The sequence below is a fragment of the Microtus pennsylvanicus genome, unplaced genomic scaffold, assembly GCF_037038515.1.
Source record: "Microtus pennsylvanicus isolate mMicPen1 unplaced genomic scaffold, mMicPen1.hap1 Scaffold_61, whole genome shotgun sequence".
In the NCBI taxonomy this organism is placed as follows: domain Eukaryota; kingdom Metazoa; phylum Chordata; class Mammalia; order Rodentia; family Cricetidae; genus Microtus; species Microtus pennsylvanicus.
The window spans coordinates 4927-15000 of record NW_027460995.1 but is presented as its reverse complement, the minus strand read 5'-3'; positions in this window follow the sequence as shown (position 1 = coordinate 15000).

The following is a 10074-nucleotide window of genomic DNA, read 5'->3' as shown; positions in this document are numbered from 1 at the left end:
CTCTCTCTTTCTCACCATATACCAGCACATCTGAACTGACTGCAACATACAAAAGAAGAAGAAACACGGAAAGAAGACATCCCTGCTGGACAGGATCTGAGATGAGAATAAATTCATCGAATGGCTGCCAACAGCATTTCATTGAGAAGAGATTCCACATTTTATGCTGTACAGTTACTTAGTTAGATAGATAGATAAAGAGAGGCCTGTGAACTGGGGTGGGCTGTGGCTTCTCAGGTCACCTCAGGTCAGGGAGGGGCTGAGGAGTGTCCCATTGGCCTTGACAATAGGCAGGAGTCAGAGGTTAATGTCAGGGCAGGGCCTGAGAGTTCCTCAAAGGGAATGAATGGAGACCCTTGCTTACCTAAGAAATGCCTGACCTTGGAAAAGGACTTGTGGAAAGCGGGCCCTTGAAACTGTGGTTTCACGTCTTACTAGAAAGCTCCCTCTTGGAAGGGAAAGTCATCATGATATCTTACTCTTTTCCCAAGGATACCCTACCTACCCTTCTGATCATTCTTACTGAATTAAGTCTTCCACTGCAAATAAATAAATAAATAAATAATAAATGAAGTGGGTGAGTGAGTGAGTGAGTGAGTGAGTGAGTGAGTAAGTAAGTAAGTAAACAAGCAAATACGTGGATGGACAAATAAATACAAAGTTTGCTGTTGTTGACTGACTTTTGATTTCATAATGAATCTCTCTCTCTCTCTCTCTCTCTCTCACACACACACACACACACACACACACACACACACACTAAATATACAATAAAAGGAAGCATAACACCTTTACTCAGGGGGCAGAGTGAACTCTGAAAGTTTTCCAGGCGGGGGGGGGGGGAGAGACAGAATATAAGAACAAAATGAGAAACAAGGAAAAATAGTGTTGGCTGGCTGGCCGGCTTTCAGTTCCCTGACAGAAATGAGCACATTGTGGAGGAAACACAAAGTTGTTACACTATGTGGGTGTGATGAGGAGAGATTGTGAGTGAGTGTCCTGTCAGAACAAAGTTAGTCCCATAGTTGATGAAATTCATTATCCCAAAACTTCAGCAGAATATATCCCAAGTTTGCAAATGTGTGATCAGCTTGTGACAGGTTGGGCTGGAGATGCTGAGAACTGGGGAGCCCTCAATGCAAGAGCAGACACTCATTCCCATGAAGAGGGAGAGAGGGAGGGAGGGAGGGAGGGAGGGATCATTCATTCCTATACTCAAGTTTAAAGAAAGATGAGTGGCTATCTATGGAGAGACCACTCACAGATATGAAAAATCATTTCCTAAAAATCAAATTTCTCAGTCAGTATGCAACTGCTATGGTGCTTCTCCTAGATAGCGCAAAACACACAAACAAACTGATTCCTTGATCTAGAGCCACAGTGCACATGCTGTGGAAAAGGGGACATGGCCAACTTGAATCACAATATTCATCAGAGCATGAAAAGAGCGTAAAAAGGACACAGAGGAGAGATAATTGTGGTCCTTCCTTCCTCCCTCCCTCCCTCCTTCCCTCAGGAAGTGACTGACAGATGAGACTTTGTCCAAGCAGGTTCTGTCTGAAATACCAGACTTGAGTTTCCCCCTCTGTGGGTATTAGCTAATCAGTCCTCCCTTCTTTCTGTAGGAAGGTGGTGCATGTCTCTCAGAACTTACCTGGTTTCCTCTGCACCAGGTGAACCAGGGAAAAGCTTTCTAAGCCTTATTCAGACCTATAGAGGCTGCGCTGTGTGTGACTTCAGAGACCTCAGGGAGTATAGGGGTGGGTGGGTGCTTGATGCTTCAGACTCATGTCATTGAAGGACATAACATAGTCTGGATTCACAGAGATTCACAACACAGAGCCATTGTCACTTACTAACAGCTCAGGACACCCAGAGCTAACAAGAAATTGCAGTCTCAGCCGTGCTTTAATCACAGCACACACACAGATCTCTGTGAATTCAAAGATGGCCTGATTTACAGAGTGAGTTTTAGGACAGCCCAAGATACACAAAGAAACCCTTTCTTGAAAAACAAAGCAAAACAGCAAAAGAAAGAAAGAAAAGGAAAAAGAAAAAAATGGCAGTCTCTTTCCACTCTCTCCTCCATTGGCTCTTAAAGAGCTCTCAAGCTGAACTGGAGACCATGGTGTCACTCAAAACTGGGAAGCCAGAAACCTTAGGGGGGTCACAGGAGTCGGACTGACTGCAGCACTTGATGCCTCAACCCTGCTAATGGCTGTGATATAAGGCATGGTAAAATACGGGCTTTGGCAGAGCACTACTCCCCTTTCTCTATTATTATTGCTACACAACGAAAAGGACCGGGGGGGGGGGGTGATGATGTGCAGTCAGTGCTGGTATTGAAATCTCACTGACTCCTTCCACACTCCTTGTCAATTCCCGACTTTGTCAAATCAACTATCGTGAATCTTTGATGTGGGTTGGCCCTTTAGGAACTCAGAGAAACAAGACAGACAGACCTGTTTCATCCCAGAAACCTCCCAGTTCCTGAGCCCTAGCCCTGGAAGTCTCAAAGCCATCACATCCAGAAATCTCTCTAGTCCCTGCTAGTGGTGAACTCACTTCGTCTTCCCCAGGACCACTAATTATTTCTCCATGTTTTCCTGTGAGATCAGAGGCCAGCTTTCTTCTTCCTCCCTCTGGCCTCTCCACGAACGATCTCCATTCTCTAGACAACATGTCTAGAACCGAGTCTTATAGGCACCGAGAGAGTGTGTCTTGAGGGCAGTTGGCGTTTCTAGGACACGAGTGACATCACAAAATTCCGAGAGCTCTCTGGGATACCGTGGAATTTCCAGAGAAGGGACTGCTGATGTCGTGAGGCACGGCCTTTACCTCCTTGCTGATATTTCTCCCCGAACTGACCGACCGACCGACCGACCGACCAACCGGAACCTGAGGTTTCCTTTCCAGGAGTCTCTCCTCCGACACAGAGGGAGCCATTCAGGATTTCCTCCTTCCAAAACCAGAAATTTCTCTCTGCTTCATTAATATCTTCTCACTACTTCCTGAACCCATGGGGAGTTAGTTAGTTGAACACTCACTTTTTTCATGAATGACCCTTCCTCCCTCTCCTGAACATCTCATATTACTGATTCATACTCAGTAAAACAGTAATATGAGAAATTAGGCCAGGAGGACATGGAAGATGAGGGTTGAGTCTTCTGAAGTGAACAAGCACTTAGGGAAGGCTAAACTTAAGGGAATTTGACTCTGAGTGGCAAGACATGAATAGCTGCTGCCAAGGCACAGATACAGGCACCAACTGGGCCCTCGGCATCCTCCTGCATCATCAGAGCTGTGTGGGAAACTCAGCCCAAAGGAGGGGCCGTGTTCAAAGGGAGAGGGCATTTTCGAGGACAGCACTGTTTTCTTTTTCTTCTTTCTTTCTTTCTTTCTTTCTTTCTTTCTTTCTTTTTTCGAGACAGGGTTGTTCTGTAGTTTTTTTTTTTTTTGGAGCCTGTCCTGGAACTAGCTCTTGTAGACCAGGCTGGTCTTGAACTCACATGCTTTCTTTTTTTTTTCTATTGGATATTTTTGACTTCTTTATCAAAGATCAAGTGTTCGTAGATGTGTGGATCGATATCCGGGTCTTCTATTCGGTTCCATTGGTCCTCCTGTCTGTTCTTATGCCAGGACCAGGCTGTTTTCAGAACTGTAGCTTACAGAGTGTTCTTGCAGGTGGGGCACAGAAGAGGTTAATTACGGTACCTTAGTTCTTCTGCTTTTCTAGCAGACCGGAGCCCAGCTGACAGGAATCCAGTAGAGATGGTGTCAAGGTTCACACTGACACTAACAGCTGTAACTTGAGCAGGATTTGTGATCCACATGAAATTTGCAATGAATTGCAGCAAATCTGTGACACTCTAACTTGCTCAGGCTCAGTTTCTGAACATACAGATGTTTGCAATGATCACTGGCTTCAGGATTTTTTTTTTGTTGTTGTTGTTGTTTTGTTTTTCCACGAGACAGGGTTTCCCTGTAGCTGAAGTTTAACGGCCTGGTGTTTTTGTGACTTACTGCTTCAAAGAACTTCTCCATTTCTTTATCCCTAAGGGAAAAGAAATATAATCACTAAATACATTTAAGTGTCTTTCAACCATTTTAGATCCCTCTGTTGAGAGTTCTCTGTTTAGGTCTGTACTCCATTTTTTAAAATTGGATTATTTGTTCTTTGGATGACCAATTTCTCGACTTCTTTGTGTATTTTGGAGATTAGTGAAGATCTTTTCCCATTCTGTAAGGCCGTCGTTTTGTCTTGTTGGCCATGTTCTTTGCTTTACAGAAGCTTTTCAGTTTCAGGAGGTCTCACTTATTAATTGTTTCTCTCAGTGTCTGTTTTTTTTTCTTTTTTTTTCTTTCTTTTTTTTCTTTTTTTTCTCTTTTTCTTTTTTTTCTTCTTTTTTTTTCTTTTTTTCCTTTTTTTTCTTTTTTTTTCTCTCTTTAGTTTTTTTCTTTGTTTTTTTTTGTTTTTTTTTTCTTTTTTTTCTTTTCTTTTTTTTCTTTTTCTCTCAGTGTCTGTGCTACTGGGGTTCTATTTAGCAAGCGTTCTCCTGTGCCAATGTGTTCAAGTGCATTTGATATTTTTATTTTTATATTCATTTATTGTGGATGAAGTCAATTATTTGAACTCTCAAATATTTTTATTGTTATTATCTCTCTATTTGTTTGCTTATTTGTGGTTGTTCAACATAAGGTTTCGTTGTGTACCCTTGTATGCCCTGGGACTCACTTTGTAGACAAGACTGGCCTCAGACTCACAGAGAGTCATCTGCCTCTGCCTCCTAGTGCTGAGATTAAAGGCATGCACTTAACACCTTTTCTATATATTTATTTTCCTAATAATTTATTTATTTTCATTTTATTGTCATTGGTGTTTTGCCTGCATGTATGTCTATCTGAGGGTGTCCGATCTTGGAGTTACCGACAGCTGTTGACTGCCATGTGGGTGGTAAGGAATTGAACCTGGGTCCTCTGGAAGAGCAGTCAGAACTCTTAACCACAGAGCCATCTCTCTCCAGCCCTCACCTTTTTTTTTTTTGAAAACGGGGTTTCTCTGTGACACTTTGCCTGGCCTTGAATCTCAATCTGCAGAACAAGGGAGCCTTAAACTCACAGTGATCTGCCTGCCTTGGTCTCCCTGATCTTGGAGGTGTTTTTATCATCTCTCTCTCTCTCTCTCTCTCTCTCTCTCTCTCTCTCTCTGTGTGTGTGTGTGTGTGTGTGTGTGTGTGTGTGTGTGTGTGTGTCTGGCTATCTTGCTATCTATCCATTCATTTATTAGTTTATGTATTTATTTATTTTTTGGTTGTTCTTGTTGTTTTCTGAGACAGGATTTCTCTCTAGCTTTGGAGTCTGTCCTGGATCCAGACCTGGTCACAGCTGTACCGGAAAATAAAATAAAACAAACAAACAAAAACAAAAACAAAGCAAAGCAAAAGCCAGGCAGGACTGTCTGGTTGACCTTCCCTTTTCCCCTCCCCCATGGGCTCCTCAGAGGCGGTGAGGCCTCCTGCAGGGAATCCACAGAGCCTCTGCCCAAGGCTCTCCAGGGAACCCACTCTCTCCCTTTCCCCCAGCCCGAGGGCTGCCGGCCACATCTATCTCTCAGGCGTACATCTATCTCTCAGGCGTAGGTGGCGGGCACTCTGGCTATCCAGGACGTGACAGACACAGACACACAGAAGCAGGGAGGAACGGTGCCCACTCTCTCACTAGATGCAGGCATGCAGGAGGAACAATGAAAGAATGAGAACTGGAGAGATGGAATTTCTGGAATGTCCAGAAACCACATGGTGGGGATCTAGTGACCTCTTTTGGTGACAGGGAGTACAGCACAGATTGGGTTCTTGTGCTCCTGAGATGTAACCCCCACAAGGCAGCAGCTCATAAGTGATTGTAAATCCAGTTTCACACAACTGCACATAAAATAAAGTTAAATAAATCATAAAAAAATTCTTTAAAAATTTGAAATTAAAATAAGTTCTACACAACCGGAAAGACTGTCTCAAATAAAAGTAAAATAAAATGTTCTAAAATAGGACAACTTCCCTGCCCCCCCACCCCCACAGGGACACACTTGGTGCAGACCAAGAGATACAAACAAAATTTGAAATTAAACTAAATGTACAAGAAACTGAGCCTGGTTATTGTGGTGCACATCTTTTATTCTATCATCAAAGAGACAGAGGCAGGTGGACCTCTGTGAATTCCCAGGCTTTATAGAGAGGCCCCCAACCCAAATAAAAAAAAAACATATATAAAAGTTTGACCAAACACCACCCCCCCCCCAAAAAAAAGGAAGGAAGGAAGGAAAGAAGAAGGAGACATTATAAACTGTCTCCTTGGTCCTAGAAACTGGATCATGGGAATTTAGGACCTATGAGACAGTGCACGAGTCTTGTGATCTCACTTGGTAGATGAGTCTGGATTTTAACTCACAGATGTCCTTCTGCCTGTGTCTCCCACATGCTGGGATAAAGGGTTCCCTAATTCTTGAATGGCATACTGAAAGTAGTTATTTCTACTTGGTTTGCGTTTGATTTTTTTTTAAACAATCCATGCCTAATTATTTATTTATTTTTGGTTTTTCATGACAGGGTTTCTCTGTAGCTTTGGAACTAACCCTTGTAGACCAGGCTGGCCTCAAATTCACAAAGATCCACCTGCCTTTGCCTCCCAAGTGCTGGGATTAAAGGAATGTGCCACCACTACCCGCCTTTGTTTCTTTTATTTATTTTTGTTAAGCTCTACGTTTTTCTTTCCTCTCTTTCCATGCCTCCCCTTCAACCCTCTCCCAAGGTTCTGGCTATGACAAACAATGCTGCTATGAGCATAGTTGAGCCCATGTCCTCGTGGCACAATTGAGCATCCTTTACATATATACCTAAACGTGGTATTGCTGGGTCTTGAGGAAGGTTGTTTCCTAATTTTCTGAGAAATCGCCACACTGACATCCAAAGGGGGCGGTACCAGCTTGCATTCCCACCAGCGATGCAGGAGTGTTCCCTTTTCCCCACATCCTCTCCAGCATAAGTTGTCATCAGTGTTTTAGATCTTGGCCATTCTTACAGGTATAAAGTGGAATCTCAGAGCTGTTTTGATTTACATATCTCTGATGACTAAGGGTGTTGAACATCTCCTTAAGTGTCTTTCAGCCATTTTAGATTTCTCGGTTGAGAGTTCTCTGTTTAGGTCTGTACCTCCATGTTGTGAACTGGATTATTTGTTCTTGAAATGACCAATGTCTTGAGTTCTTTGTATATTTTGGAGATCAGACCTCTGTCTGATGTGGGGTTAGTGAAGATCTTTGCCCATTCTGTAAGGCCGTCGTTTTGTCTTGTTGGCCATGTCCTTTGCTTTACAGAAGAAGCCTTTCAGTTTCACGAGGTCCCATTGATTAATTTTGTTTCTCTCAGAGTCTGTGCTACTGGAGTTAGATTTAGGAAGTGGTCTCCTGTGCCGATGCGTTCAAATGCTTTTTTTTAAAAAATAAATATTTATTTATTATGTATACAATATTCTTTCTGTGTGTATGTCTGAAGGCCAGAAGAGAGCACCAGACCCTATTACAGATGGTTGTGAGCCACCATGTGGTTGCTGGGAATTGAACTCAGGACCTTTGGAAGAGCAGGCAACGCTCTTAACCGCTGAGCCATCTCTCCAGCCCCCGTTCAAATGCTTTTGATATTTTTATTTTTATATTTTTTTTATTGTGGATGAGGTCAATTATTTGAACTCTCAAATATTTTTATTGTTATTATCTGTTTGTTTATTTGTGGGTTTGCAACACGGGGTTTCCTTGTGTATCCTTGTATGCCCTGGGACTCACTTTGTAAACAAGACTGGCCTCAGACTCACAGAGATCCGCCTGCCTCTGCCTTCTAGTGATGGCATTAAAGGCGTACACTAAACACATTTTTTTTGAAAACAGGGTTTTTCTGTGTCACTTTGCCTGTCCTGAATCTCAATCTGCAGAACAAAGTAGCCTTAAACTCACAGTGATCTGCCTGCTTTGGTCTCCCTGATCTTGGAGGTGTTTTATCATCTATCTATCTATCTATCTATCTATCTATCTATCTATCTATCTATCCATTCATTTCATTTATTAGTTTATTTATTTATTTTTTTGTTTTCTGAGACAGGGTTTCTCTCTAGCTTTCCTTCTTGCTTGCTTGCTTGATTTTTTTGCTTTCTTGCTCTCTTGCTTTTTTCCCCCTTCTTTTATTAGTTAGTTCTTGAGGCATGGTTTCTCTGTGTAACAGCCCTAGCTGTTCTCTCTCTCTCTCTCTCTCTCTCTCTCTCTCTCTCTCTCTCTCTCTCAAATATGTTTGGTTTTGTGTTTTGCTTTATGAGACAGGGTTTCTCTGCTGCTTTGGAGACTGTTGTTAAAACTAGCTCCTTTCTTGTAGACCAGGCTGTCCTAAAACTCCCAATGATCCTGTTTCTGCTAAATATGGAGCCAGTGCTCTTGAATGCCTTTGTCTGGTGAGGTCAAAAGCCACCCCCACACACACAACCCCCCCCCAACACACACACAAACCAAACACAGGCACAGGCACACCCAGAGACACATAAATAAACTTTTAAATTAAGAAGAGCCTGGAGAGCTAGTTTCGCGGCTCTTCCAGAGAAATTGGGTTCAATTCCCAGCACCTGCATGGCAGCTCATAGTGATTGTAAATTCAGTTTCTGGGTGATCTGACATCTTCAGACCATTGCACATAAAATAAAGTTAAGAAAATCATAAAAAAATTCCTTAAGAAATTGAAATTTAACTAAGTCCCACACAATTGGAAACACTCTCAAATAAAAGTAAAATAAATGGAAAAGAATACAGTGCTAAGTGCAGTTATGAAAATGTTTTGAAATGTGATACCTTCCCTGTCTCCCCCACATACACAAGCCACACTGAGAGATTTAAATAAAATCTGGGTAATCATTTATGTATCTGGCCTATGTCAGAGGGGCAGGGGAAGCTGAAGCCTTGTCCTTTGGGCTCCAGGTTCTCAGTACTGCGTCAAAAACTCGAGTGTCTAGTGAGCCCATGTCTGTCCTGCCGGCAGCACTCAGGAACTGGGAATACAAGGATCAGGAGATCATCTTCAACAACCCAGCAAGTGCAAACCATCCTGGTGGGAAAGAGACCCTCTAAAAGAAATCAATAAAATGACATTTTTATTTTTTTCTGTCGGAAGTGAAAATGTTCCAAATAATTCACTGCATCAGTATTCCTGGAAATGATATCAAAATCAGAATTTTTCTTTTTTTTTAACATTTTATTTTATTCTTATTATTTTCATTTTTATTTTTTTGGTTTTTCGAGACAGGGTTTCTCTGTGGTTTTGGAGCCTGTCCTGGAACTAGCTCTTGTAGACCAGGCTGGTCTCGAAATCACAGAGATCCGCCTGCCTCTGCCTCCCAAGTGCTGGGATTAAAGGCGTGCGCCACCACTGCCTGGCGTAAATCAGAATTTTTCATATTATTCCATGGCTGTTGTAATTTTCTCTGTGGCAGACAGAGGCAGGCAGATCTCTGTGAGTTTGAGGCCAGCCTGGTCATCTACAGTTCCAGGACAGGTGCCAAAGCTAAGAGAATCCTTGTCTCAGAAAATTTTTTTCTCTGCGTCTCACGTGTCGTGTGTCTTTCTCTAAGCAGGCCCAGGAATCCTAAGAGCCTGTAGGTGATCTAGGAAATCTCCTGTAGCAGGGGCCCTGGCCTCCACTCCTGGCCCCTGAGGGCACCTGGTAAAAGTGAGAAGGCAGATTTCAGAGACTAGTAAAGTTCAAGGTCACCAGCCCTTCCCAACAGCTAGAACCTTTAAAGGGTGAGGCTACAACTTAATTGGCCTGCTTAGATATGGATATTTTTGTTGTGGATCTTGTTTTACAGGGCAGGAACAGACATCCAAGTGGGAATTTTCCACAGCTGTTTTAATTTTCTCAGACTCGGTATTTAGTATGAGAAGTGGTGTGTGGGGTTGTACAAACACAACTACTGAAAAAGAACCCTAAGAAAGCAGGCCTCCCTCCCTCCCTCCTTCCTTCCCTCCCTCCCTCCCTCCCCTCCCTC